General features: G+C 45.0%; 1 protein-coding gene across 6 annotated transcripts in view; it reads right to left on the bottom strand.

Annotated features, from left to right (window-relative positions):
- The window catches only part of FRMD4A (FERM domain containing 4A), a 578,005-nt gene that overhangs the window by 208,932 nt on the left and 355,144 nt on the right, over positions 1-13,929 (bottom strand). The window contains exon 1 of one of the 6 annotated variants that reach the window (XM_081154208.1): positions 13,042-13,220. The exons of the other annotated variants lie outside the window; for them this stretch is intronic. The gene's annotated coding sequence lies outside the window, so the exon portion shown is untranslated. Of the gene's footprint in view, positions 1-13,041; positions 13,221-13,929 lie in introns of those variants that run through there. 6 annotated transcript variants of the gene reach the window in all.

Raw genomic sequence — 13,929 nt, forward strand, 5'->3', positions numbered from 1 at the left:
AACACATTTTCCTGGTAACATGAATTTACCTATTTGGCTCTAATATCTAATTCAATGTGTTATTTTAAGTTAATTTAAAACTTTTTTTGCTTATGTTGTGATCAGTAGGATGAGACACTATTTACAACTATGTGTCTGACTAAGCAATAGGTTATCACATTTTAAAAATGTGGGGGTTTTTTATTATTGATTTTAGAAAGAGAAACGTCGATGTAGGGAGGGTAACATATGTAGGCTATCTCCCGCACGCTCTTTCCTGGGGATTAGGCCCACAACCCAGTCATGTGCCCTGACTGGGAACGGAACAAACCAGCAACCTCTCGGTGCACCGGACGATGCCTGACCAACTGAGCCACACTGGTCAGGGATATCACATTTTTATTGTAAATACTGTGTTGACATTAAAATAATATGCATGTGTGACTGAAACAGAATGACAATACTGTCATAATAAGCACTCTGTAAATATTTTTACACTTATAAATATATATTAAGAAATATATATTAATAAATATATTAATTTATAAATAAATATAAATTAATAAATATATATTCAAATAACATATTGTTATATATCATTTCCAGGGTAATTCCAAAATATTGTACTATATAACTTAATTTGCATTCAGTGAGATGTGTTTTAATTTGCCTACTCTATGGAAACATACCGCAAAACAGAGGCTCGGGAACATGCGCATTCTCTGCAATTTATATTATCCACAAGACCACACGTGGAATGAGCAGAACTGACACTAATCTGCCATCAGTGGGAGCTGGAGGTCTTGTGATGGAGGTAAGAATTTGAGAATAGGTTTTCCTTCCCATAAACAACCCCCTTTGTGTATCACTATAGTCCAACTCTCCATTAGCACTGGGATGTGTGTGAGAGATGTGGGGGGAGATGACAGGGGACTGAAAACAATATTCTAGACCATCTGAAAGCTATAGGAATTCCATCCTTAGGTCTTTGGTGACTCTTAAAACATAGTGGGAGAACAGCCACGGTGAAAGTGGGGCCCTCTAGGCCACCTGCTTTCACAGAACCTGCATGGGACATGAAACAGCCACTCATGCCCTAAGTGAGTCCAGAGGCCATGAGTAAATCTATTCCAGATGCCAAGTCCTTCGGGTTCCCAAGGAAGCACTCCATCCCAATTGCTGACCCTAATGAGACTTATGCTTAAATCGAACCAAGTTTCCAGTAAAGATCCAGCAGAGAAGATCCAGTCTTGTAGGGTGGGTGGTCCCAGCTCCAGAAGGTAGCAGCAAGCCCTTGTCCCTCTCCCATCCAACACCCCAATAAAAGGTGCAGGGAGAGCTTGGGAGCCTGCAATGCATACATTCGGGACTTTTTTATAGCTACCTTTGATGTCTGTACAGGGCAGTCCATCTGTGCTGGGGCCTGCATGTTTATATACCGAGTTCTCTGGAAAGGACTCTGCTGGAGCCTCGCTGGCAGGGACTACTCCCGTTTACACGAGCTGCTCTGGCAGTCCTTTCCCTCTATTCATCCTGTCTGAGGTTTCAACACTGGCTGGCTGCCCGTGAACCACCCCAGATGCCTCCTGGAGACCTGCTCCTGCTGCCCCAACTCCAGGCACAGGACAAGTTTCCAGAGCTGATGCATTTAAAGATGGGGATGGGGCATGAGGCTGGGAGAAGAAGGGAAATGTGGAGGGGTGGGAGGGAGAGGAAAAAGATTCTGAAACCTAAGGAGGGTTCCCCTCCTCTCACCTCATTCTCTGATGTAAATACTGTCACATGAAATCATGCAGTGCCTTCTAATGCAACGGACATTGCAAATAGGAGTTCTAAGGCTATCCAGGGTGCATGCCATTAGTGAGGAGCTACAGCAATAAAGATGTTATGTGGTATCTGTTAGGCAAATCAAAAATTCTAATTGGACACAGAACAATTTCTCAAAGCTTTCGGCAGGAGGTAATTACTGTGCTGACTACACACAATGAAAAAGGAATGACACTGAGCCTACTGTTTGGGCTGTTTCCACAGAAGAAGGAAGGAGGAGTATGGTTCTGCCTGTATTTGAACTGATTAACAGATGGCAGGGTTCCTAATCTTCCCTCTTTCCTGGTGTCCAAGGGTTTACACGTGCCTTTTCAAACCCTTTATTAACCAAGCTTGAGTGTATTTTCAGCATGTGCTTCAGAAAAGTCCTGGAAATAAGTTCGTGATTAGATCACTGCATAGGGAAAGCCAGCATCTTTAATCAGAGCAAACACATGAGGCAGGGCAGTGATTACATTTGATGTCCTGCACCGTGTCTAGCATGGAGCTTTAAACACAAAAGGGTCTCAGTAAATATGACTGACCAAAAGTATGGAGTTATAATCCTTGATGGCAGAGATGGTTTCACGGGTGTAGTAGACATCTGTCAAAACTTATCAAACTGGATGTACACTTTCAATATATGCAGCTTATTACATGTCAATGATACATCAATAAACTAATTTAAAACATGTGAGTCAGAGATGTTCCTTTCACATATCAAAAAAGAGACATGCTCTGGCCAGTGTGGCTCAGTGGTTATAGCATCAGCCTGCACACCGAAGGGTCTTGGGTTCAATCCTTGTCAAGGGCACCAACCTGGGTTGCAGGTTTGTTCCCCGACCTCAGTGAGGGAGCTTTTGGGAGGCAACCAATCCATGTGTCTCTCTCACATTGATGTTTCTTTTTCTTCTAAACCCCTTCCACTCTAAAAAAAAAAAATCAATGGGAAAAAATATCCTCAGGTGAGGATTAACCAAAAAAAAAGAGAGAGAGACAGAAAGACACTGGCCTGGTGCCTCAGTTGGTTGGAGCACCATCCTGGGCACAAGAAGGTGGTTGTTCGAGCCAGGTCAGGGCACATATCTAGGTTATGATTTCAACCCCCAAATGGGGCACATACAGGAGGCAGCCGATGTTTCTCTCTCACATGGTTGTTTCCCCCTCTCTCTCTTCCTCCCCAACCCTCCCTCTTTCTCTCCCTTCTTCTCTCTAAAATCAGTTAAAAAAAATAAAAAAGAGCAAGACCACCAAAATGACGAGAGTTCGATTTGAGCAACAGCACATCTCAACAGGGTTCTTTTTTCCCATCTTATTTTTTTTATTTGAAGTGTGTTAATTATGATTTTTCTCAGATGTTGTCACATTCAGGACTGAGCCATGGAGACTTTAAATGTCACCTTTACATGGCTGAGGCCCACTGTGTATCTCTGCTCCGAATTTCTCCTTTCCCAGGCTTGTGTATGAGCGCATGCAAACTGCCCACTCAGCACCTCCATCCGGATACCAGATATCGTGAAACACCCCAAACTCTATGTCCCAAACAGAATTCCTGACTTATCTTCTCCCATAACCACCTCCACCCACAGCGTTCACCTCTCACATAATGCCAACTCTCTATCACCATGTTCTATTCTTTAGGCTCCCAAATTGCAGACTTCTCTCTAAATCTCACATCCACCCACCAGAAAATCTTGCTGGTTCTCTTAAAATATCCATGCCCTAAACAATTTTCATCATCATCATTTTATCACTTTCTGGATTCTTACAATGGCCACCTAACTGGCCACCCTGCTGTTACCTCTGCCTGCCTTGCAGTCTGGTTCCCATACAGCATGCTAGCCATCTCTGTGTGGCCCAAGTGCAGTCAGGGCACTCCCCAGATCCATGAGCTCCAATGGTCCCATGCCCCCAGGGACCCCAATGACTCCGACCTCTGTGCTCCCTTGCTTGGTGTGCTCTTCCATTCCACACTTACTCCCTTGCTGTTCCCTGCTCTTCTGCCTCAGGGCCTTTGATAAACTCTTCCCTCTGCTTGGAATGTCCTCCCCCAGACACACTCGCATGGCTCACTCACCTGTTCACACCCTTTAAAGCTTTGCTCAAACATCCCTTTTCATAATGTCTCATCCACTCCTGTACATAAAACAGCAACCTGGCCAGACTTCCCATCCTCTGCTTTATTTTTCTTCACAATTACCACCTTCTAGCACATTACATAATTTGACTATTTATGTTTATCACCTGCCTCTTCCCCTTGGAATGCAAGCTTCTTGAGGGAAAGAATTTTCGTCAGTTTTGTTCAATGACACATTCCTGGGACACAGGCATACCAACAGTGTGTGTTGGCTGACTGACCAAATGAATGAATGAATGAGTTGTGGTGTTCAGATACTTTTGGTCACTTTGTCAGCTGGGGTTTGCAAGGCTATATAAAGGACAGATGTGCTTCACCATTCTCATTCTCTTCCATTGGACAAGAAATATTCAGAGAGAGTAGTCTGAGCTGAAAAGCAGAGAGTGAAGGGCAGGTAAGGGGCCTAGGCAAACAAGTAAAGAAATGAGAAACACGATATATGTCAAATTATTACTCAATATATATTTTGAACACCAACCAAATAAGAGGCATACTATTAGGTGCTGTTACTCAAAAATAAATAAGATACGATCCTTCCCTTAGAAAAATATGAGGAGAGCCCTGGTGAGGTAGCTCAGTTGGTTAGAGCGGCCTCCCATTACGCCAAGGTTGTGGGTTTGATTCCCGTTCAGGGCACATACAAGAAAACAAACAGTGAATGCCTAAAACAAGTAGAACAACAAATCGATTTCTCTCTCTCTCTCTCTCTCTGTCTTTCAAATCAATAAATAAAATTTTAAAAAATATTTAATAAAAGAAAGATACGGGGAGACATATGTACAAAGATCATTGTAACATATCTGATGGGGTTGCTTTGGAGAGGAAGACTTGTTCTGCTTGGAGGAACAGGTGGAGGCAACACTGGCGGCTGGAATTAAGGAATGAGCAGGGCTGTCTTGCAGAGAAGGAATAGGAGGGGCCTCTCAATCTGAAGGATGAGCATTTGCAAGAGGCTGGTGTCCAGAAAAGGTCAAATGTGCTTGGGAAAGGCAAGGGTGTGTGTGTGTGTCAGGGGGGTAGGAAGGGGGGCGGGGAGATGGTAAAGGGATAAGTTGTGACCATTTTGTAGTAACCCAGAAAAGCAAGGGGAGGCCCAGAACTATGCAGAACTATGATGGTGGCAGTGGACACCTCACCCCAAAGGAATTTGGGGAGGAAACATTGGAACAAGGTGTTAGAGAAATGTACTGTAAAAGGCCAGAAGAGTGAAATACTAGTAATGCAGCAAAGAGGAAGATCGAGGTATATGTGGTAAGTCATTTATCACACGGCAATGATTTTTAAGCCGTAGGACGAAGAGAAACAGGAGTAATAAAAAGCCATGAATGAAGCTAGTAATAACAAAGGGGGACTCAGGAGAGCATTTGCTCACCCTGGATCCTCTCACAGGGAGGTTCCTTTGGGGAACCATATTTAGGGTAAGTTGATTAACAGCCAAAGAATCAGCCATTTCAAAGCCCGTCTGACAGGCAATGTCCCCCAGTGAGGGCATCATGAGAAGCGGCGAATTATGCTGGGTGCTGGTTTCTCCTTCTGGTCTGCAGGGAAGGCTGTGTAACTTCTCATCCTTGCTATCACCTCTCCTAGCTACAAACAAACAAGTTTTCTACCAACAAGTGACTTTTTTCTACTTCCACTATAAAACCAAAAGCCACAGTATAAAACTTACAGTCTGTGGAATTTTTCCAAAGGGTTTTGTCAGTTCTCTAGGAGTATGATCAATTCCATCCACAAGAAGAAAAGACAAATCTAATACGTAAAAAACAGAGGACTGGCCCTGGACAGGTAGCTCAGCTGGTTAGAGCGTCATCCCGATATATCTAGGTTTCAGGCTTGATCCCTGGTCAGGGCACATATGAGACTCAACCAATGAATGCATAAATAAGTGGAACAACAAATCTCCCCCACCACTCTCCACACTCCCACTTCCTCTCTCTTAAATCAATAAAAAAATTTTAAAATTAAAAATACAAAGGATTGTGGTTTTGGATTTTAATCTCCAAGTATTCTAATATCTTTCCAAGTTGGAAGTTAGAGATCTCTGTATATAAACAGCACTAAATCCCTATTCACTAATTTATAACCTTAGAAACAGGATGGCAGACGAACCAAACTGGTGGGAAACAGAAACCATATTTTCCACAACAAAGAAAGAAAGAACCACAAACAAATACCAACTTATAATTTCTCCCTAAAATGACAGACACACTCCACCCTGTCAAGGCAAACAATGCCCACAAGCTGTCTCTGAGGCTTCACCTAAAATATACCCTTGTCCTGGATATAGCCATAATGTTCTATAAATACTTTCCCTGTTTTTATATTTGTTTAATGCTCTGATTCTCCTGCCTGTCTGTGCCCGTTTAATCCAGCTCTAGAAAATGGACCATCTATCAGTTTGATTTTTTTTATTTAACAACTAGGAGGTTATTAAGTGCATAAATAATTTTTGATGACTATTATGTAAATTGGCATGTTGATGTCTCATGCTACAATGAAACTCTCCGAGTATTTGCAGAGCGGTCAGGTGGTGGGTGCAATGGAAAAAAACCTCCCATGAGCATCCAGGACACTCTCGGGTTAGAGGCTTACTTCTGTCATTAACTCACTGCACTAATTACTTGGGTGAAATATAAATTAAAAAACAGGAGTTGAAAATCTTCCTACTTGATGGTAATGAATGGAAAGTAACTGAAGAATTGTAGACAATATTTGGATTTTTGCCTTTGTTGCTAAGAAAAAAAAAAGGCAATACCACTGATTAACAAATCTTGGTAATTCTTGTTTCTATTCTCAAATTTTTTCAAGATAAAAGCCCCAAGAGCTTTCTGATCATTTCTGAAAGTTGAAGAATTTCAGAAAGGAAGGGTGATGGGCTCCATAAGTGCAAAGGCAAAATCATCTTTCTTTCTTCCTCCCCCTCCCACAACAGGCCCTCTCCTAGACTCGCTGGAGACTCAGGGACGCAGCAGGATGTCCCCCATGCTCAGTAAGCCTTCTCTGTGCCAAAATAAGGTAAGGATCACCAGGGTTATGCCTTTACCTGCGAAATCCTTTCTGGAAGGCCAGGTGACATTCATGAAATATCAGAGTTTAAGGGTCATTCCCCTTAATGCAACTTGCTCTTTATAAAATTCATATGAGGATTGTAGGTGAGGAGGTAACACTTATTTCAGTGAAACCTCCATTTCCATGGCGACTGGCCCTCCTACACCCCAATGTGTTCCACACCCCCCCGAAGTTAGCATTGTTGGCCATGTGACATAAGCAAGCCAAACACAAAGTACAGAACACAAAGACAAAATTTCTTAAGAGTATCCCATAATTTTTTGTGATAGATGCTTCACAGATATTATCTCACTGGCTCCTCTGGATGTAACTTTTCTTATAAAGATAAAGACTGGGGCTCAGAGAGATTCAGTAATTCACCCAAGGCCTCATAGATACTAAGGAGCAGAGCCAGAAATCAACCCAGGGCTCAATGACACCACAGCTCCACTCAATCTGCCTTACAGGGCTGCATCTCATAAATCCTGTCAGACAGTAGGAACTCTAAGCTTGGCGCAGAAACTAAGACCCTGGCAAGGTCCCTGAACATCTGTAAGCAGCTCCTCATTTGCAAAAATGATCTATATATCCACCTCTAATTGCTAAGACTCCATCCATCTGAAATGTTTGACTTGACTGATAACTCCCACATCTCATCTGTGCGTGGTTCGTAGACAGCGATGCACATCTGGTGTGACTTCAGCCCTTGCTACTCTGCCCTACTCGAGGCCTCTGCTCTCCTGCCAAGACCTGCAGGCTACATCTGTGCTACTGGTCACTCTGTAGTTACTCTGTTACAAAACACTCAGCCATCCCAATAAAAGGGGATTGAGAAGGCAAAACACTGCCCTCCATTGTGTTCAGCTCCAATCTGGTTCTTGTCCTCACCACCCTCCCTCTTTTCTGCTCTCCCTTTCTCTCCCTCTCTCTTTCAGAAACAGAGAAAGAAATCTCCAGTATTTATTGGGGGTAGCCAGTGGGAGCAGAGAAATGGGTAAGCCCTCACTGCACTTCCCAGCCTAGTTCATAGGTGTAGATGGCTCCACACTATTTGGTCTCCTGGTTTGCGTTCGTCACATCTATAATACTTGTTCACAGGCATGTGGTGAGAGCATAATCGTGCATTTTATGGTTATGAATGGCACAGCCTGGCAACGCTCCGATTATTATTTCCATTCGCTGTCATGCATTATCAATCTAATTCCCCATTACATGCCATTTTTTTCATGCATTCCTCACCCAGCAAGGACAAAGAAAAGCAAAAGCCCTGCGAAGAAAACTGGATCACCAGAAGAACAGGCTGATTTTGATGGAAATTGGGGAGTTACTTGAGAAGCCTCAAGTTTGGGGGATAGCTTTGGGCTAATTTGAAGTGAAAGTTATTGTTAAAAGGTTTAGTATTTTGTATCAGTACCAAGATTTCTGGCCCCAAGGTGGGCAAAGTATATTGCTAACTGTGAGAAAGGGGCCATACCACAGTATGGACTAAGAAAAGGTCAGACACAGGAGGACCTAACAGGTGACATTTCACTTTAGACCACTTGGATTTCCAGATTTCTAAAGACATCTAAATATATCGATGTTGGAATGTGGGATGAAAGGTTCACTCAGTGCTTGACTTACTCCAACAGGATCTACTGAGTGCCCATCACGAGCAGAGGGTTCAATGCCATGAGCATTCAGTGAGCAGGAAGCATGCAGTAACCATGAGTTGGCAAATAACTGCTAAGATAGGAGCAACAAGGTGCATGTGGATATAGTCAGAGTTTGGGGAGAAAGGTGTACAAGTCCAAATGTTCTTGGCCATGGACAATTAGTTTCTTTTTGTGATGTATCATGGAGTAATCGGAGCTTCAACTTTAAAACCAAAAAACCCCAAACCACCATAGATAGAGATCTGGCTTCCTAATAAGCTGGATCCTACACACTGCATTTCTGAACTAGAGTTAGCTCTGCTTGAACATTTGCAGAGGGGTTACTTACTTAGTTCAAACGGAGGCTACCAGCTCACTGCTTCTTGATTGTTCGGTAGTAATAAGGTCACTGAACTAAACCAAAGTCCTCAAATTCCTTCCAACAATCATGGCCTTTATTCTGAGCAATAATTTCAATCTTTAGCTCAAGAAGAATATCGTTTCTCTTTTGGGAGAAAATACCTAATTTCCACTGATACAAGTAAGAATTGAACACACACACACACACACACACACACACACACACGCACCAGCACTCACGAGAAGCATGAATGCAATTCACTAAACAGTACAAACAGCTCTGATCATCTTCTGAGAAAGGCATAATAATAGATATTTTTAGGAGATTGCTATTAGTGGTGGAACAGGCTGCCTCAAATGTATGGGTGTGCCTAAGTTATTCCTTATAAGAGAAAGACATGCTGATCCCATGGGACAGGGGAAGAGTGTCAGCTGATGGACTTAGGGAACCAAAAGGAAACTGCTGTGGAGAGAATTTTTGATAAGCCAGTTTATGCTGATTCAGAAAACTTCTTACAGAAGAGAGTAGTGAAACCAGCAGGCCTTTGTGTGCAACGGTGACCCTGAAGCCAAGAGTTCCAGGAGCTGTTGGACCAGCTCTTGAGATTCAATGGCCTGGGGAAAACAAGCACAAAAATGTAAACCACTACCCAGGTGATTCAGTCTGCTGACGGCTGGAATGAACACCACAAGGTAAAATACTCAAATCTCACCCTTCCTCAAGAGGTTTGATTTTCAGTGACCATTTTCCCCAGATTCTCTCAGTCTTTGAGATTGTTTATTGTAGGAAAAGTTCACATACCTATGAATCCTACAAACCTGATGTGATGATCCCTTCTCTTCCTTTTCTCACTTCAACTCCTACCTTTTAGGAAACACCCAATGTTTGCTTTTGTTCCTTTAATTCCATTTTCAGAGAGTAACAGACAGCAAAGAATCAGAAAGGGACATGGTGTAGTGAACGTAAAACCAATGTCTGAGGAGGTCATGTGGGAATGTGGGCCTGAGGCACCTGCTGATCCTGTCTAGGTCGTCCCTCCTCTTTTTCTCCCCTTTAGCTCAAGAAGAAAACAGTGTTTAGAATTTAGGTAAAATAATCATTGGAAGATCTTGATCCCATGGTTTCTCTTCCTATGAGGTCTCAGAAATAATTTTTAATTGAGATGCTGGAATTTTCCACAATTAATACACCTAAATAGAGAATTTCTGCCACAGATTTTGACACATCAGGTGCTATCCAAAATATAAAAATTATAAGTTAAAATTATTGATGGATTCAGACTTATACACTCCAATACTATGTACAGAGTGGTTTAAAATAACCCCATCAGCTATTTAACTGTTATCATGTCTATTTCTCATTTTGAAATACTTAAATGGAAGTTCTCCAGAAGCTATACATATGCAGACTATCCAAGAGCAAAGCTTTAGATTTCAAAGTGCCCCATCATCTTTTTAGTCATTCAGTTTGTCAGACTATATGCAACTCTTATAACAGATAAATATATAGCATGTGAATAGAACTATAAGTATTTTACTTTTACACATACAGAAGCATCAATAATGTGACCACAAGTGACATATTTATGCAGTAAAGTCAGTAAAGATCTTCCTTCGAGGAGGTCTCACTCTACCCCACACTTACTTTTATAAAAGACAAAGGTAGCCCGACAGGTCCCCTCAATACCAAAGTTCCTGGCTCTTTCATCTCATCACTGCCTTTCCCATCACAAATAGGCCACACTTTTTCATCAACTCATCAGGATTGACTCAAGAGCCCTTTCTTCACACCTCTGGTGTGTATACTATTCCACAGAGCTTTTGGCAAGTTCTAGAACCCAAGCAAGGACTCATACTGGCTTTGCCTTTGACATCAGACTGTAACTTTGCTATTATGATAAAATGGAGCACTCTACACATCTGGGATGCAGTTCTCATGGATTATGAAATCAGTGACTCACTGACCCTCAAGGGGTCTCGGTTTCCCCAACAACAAGATCATGCTAATGGTAGAAGCCACCTGCCAGGCTATCAGGGGACTTGGCAACAATGTCTACAAATTACACAGAGGCCCTGTGCCATAAATAACACGTCTTATTAATAAAATTAGTTCAAGATGAGAGCCAAAAAGATTATAGCAATAGAAGGGGCAGATCATACTTGGTCAGAACAAAAGAGGGCAGAGAGATTTTCTGATCCTCATTTCTACTGACAAAGTTCCCCTTAAATACAGGAAGAGTTTAATGTTTTGTTTTGTATTTCTAAAAGGTTACTTCTACCCACACAACTTACACATTAGGTGTTACTTCAAGTTATCTGTAGGCAACATTCTATTCACTGAACAGACAATATAGTGTTGATTTCAAAGCATGTCCAAATATTGCTTCCAATTAAATTAACTGTGCTATTTAACCTCTCAGGACCAAATGTATTCTAACCTATTTGCATCAGGACCCTCATTCCTGTTGTGCCTTAACTAAACCCAAATTTCATTTTCACTGGAATAGATCCCTTAGCCAACAGAAGTGGCTCATCCCCTGACACTGCAGATTGCAAGAGAAAAGTGACACTTTAAGGATCAAAATCAGATTTCTGCTGATCTAGGGGTCTGCTCTTCTGGCCTTGCCCAAATCAGACTCTAATAAAACAGGGAGAAGTTTTATGAATGAACTTGAAGCAATTTGAAGACCAGAAACAAAACAATGAAATGTGTCCTCCCATAATCTCCCCCAAGCCCCACTTCGTTGTATATTTTAAAGATGGCACACACTTCTATAAGTGTAAGGGATGGATTTTTGCATCCAACTCCTGCGGTACTTTCCCCAGGGTCAGGGGTGGCTTCCCTGGCTGCAGTCAGAAGTTGGCTTCTGGCTCTCTGGTGCTTTCCCACAAGTCACAGTCGTGCTTTTGGAAAAAAAGAGACTTATGGGTGCTGAGGTGGAAGACCGGTAGGAGCAGCTGTTCTAAACTCAACCAGATAAATGCAGATCAAGTCAGCCAGGCCAGGTGTCTAAATTCAGCCAAGGCAACTCCAAAATTGAATGGACTGTCCAACCTGAACGGCTGGGATTTAGAAATGTGCCTGTCTTAGGTGTTCTGAGAATTCCTTCCATCAAAAGCAGCAAGGATTCAAACTGAAAGAAGCCAGAACAGCAGCAGCAGCAGCAGCCTCTGTTGGGATGTTCCATTCATAGGGGAGAGGGAGCTTCCTCCATTCATGGTGGGGTCAAGGAAGTCCTTGCCAGCGCTGGATGGCCTTTCTCAGCCAGCGGGGCTTCTAGGGGACTGGCACCGCTGCATCCTTCAGAATGAGTATGTCTATTAAGTAGCTAGGGCCAGAGTTATTATTAGTACAGCCAACCTTGGAAATTCCGCAGAATTTGCTTGAATCTCCAGGGCAGTGTCTGCTATCAAGGCACCAGAGAAAGGCACCAAGTTCCTGATTTCACACCGGCAGCCCACACAGCTTTCAAAGTGCAGGACTGGTTGATCTTTGCTCCATGCAGTATGTGCCAACGTCTGGCCGGCTGCCCGCAATACAGAAACACTGCGTGGGGTCATTTCTAAATGACCACGTACTAACGGGAGTTTCCTCCTCCCCTCCTCCCCTTTCTGCATCAAACTTGCTGCAGCCATTTGGAATGGAAAGGGCAGTCACCCTGACAGCCCGGCAGCCTGCAGCCAGCCGCCTGCTCCCGCCACCGCGTCTGAATCGCTCCCTCCTGCACCCAAAGGGCAGACCTCCCCTGGCACTTCCATAAAAATGTTTTTGTTTTTTCCTAAATCCCACCTGGTGTGCACACAGCAACGTCCTTTCCTTTCTCCCTGGGTAAATTCAGAGTTCGGTGCCAAAGCGAAGCGCCTGCGGGGAGGCGGAGGGTGCAGAACCGAGTACGGTGCGGGCCGCACGTGGGGTTTGCACTGAAAAATGTCACCTCGGCGGCATCAGATTCTCTACACCCTTCCGTAGGAGGTGTCATGTCCCTTTCGCCGGCCCAGCATTTAAAAATGGACACAGAGGCGCTGCATAGTCAATCGCCTCCCTGCGATCGCGGCTGGGAAACAAAGACACATTACCTTTTATTTGTTGCGCTTCCCTGCGAGCCGAGGAACTTCACGTTTGCAGCGGCGGATCCACGGAAACCGGCGTCCCATCCGCCCCGGGAGCGCAGGCCCGTGGCCTACTCCGTGGCATCCGCGCCCGGCGCCTCCGCCGCGGCCGCTGCCTCCTCCGCCGCCGCCCCCGCAGTCGCCCCGCCGGTCCCGCCGCCCCCGCCCCGCCGCCGGCCCTCGGTCAGCCCATCGCCCGCTCGCGCCTCTCCCGCCGAGCCTGGCCGCTCGCCAGGGCGCCCCGCCGCCGGCCCGCCCCTCTCCTGCCGCGCCCGGCCCGCCGCGCTCGCGGGCGCCCCCCGCCCCTCGGCCCCGCGCCACGCCCCCCGCGCACACCGAGCGCGCTCCCCCGGCGCGCCAGCGGGGGGCCGCGGGGTCCTGTGCCAGGCGAGCTCCCGCGAGTCCCTAAACCCACGCCCGGAGCACCGGACAACAATGAGCCGGCCCGCGCTCGGCGCGCCCCGCCCCGCCCCGCCCCGCCCCGGGAAGCCCGGGAGCCCCAGTCGCTCGGAGCCGGCCGCACACGCGCAAGCGGGGACAAAGTTAGGTCCTGAAGGAGGCTGCGGACCTGGAGAGAGGCTGTGTGGGAGGAAGGGGAGGGAATCGAAAACCGACGAGACACACACAAAACCCAAACCAGATCAAACCATCCAACCCACCCACCCTGCGAGCCTGAGAAAGAGGCGACCTTGGCTGCACTTGGCTGAAGGTGTAGCTCCTCCGAGCTAGCTCAATTTTCTTGAATTTTAATCTCCGCTCAACTCTTTGGTAATAGAAGTTCCTGCGAGGTAACCTAGCCATGGGGCTATTTCAGGGATTCGCAACAATTCCCGTGGAAAGGAGACTTCCATTTCC

This window comes from Miniopterus schreibersii (assembly GCF_964146895.1).
Source record: "Miniopterus schreibersii genome assembly, chromosome: 1".
NCBI classification, from domain to species: domain Eukaryota; kingdom Metazoa; phylum Chordata; class Mammalia; order Chiroptera; family Miniopteridae; genus Miniopterus; species Miniopterus schreibersii.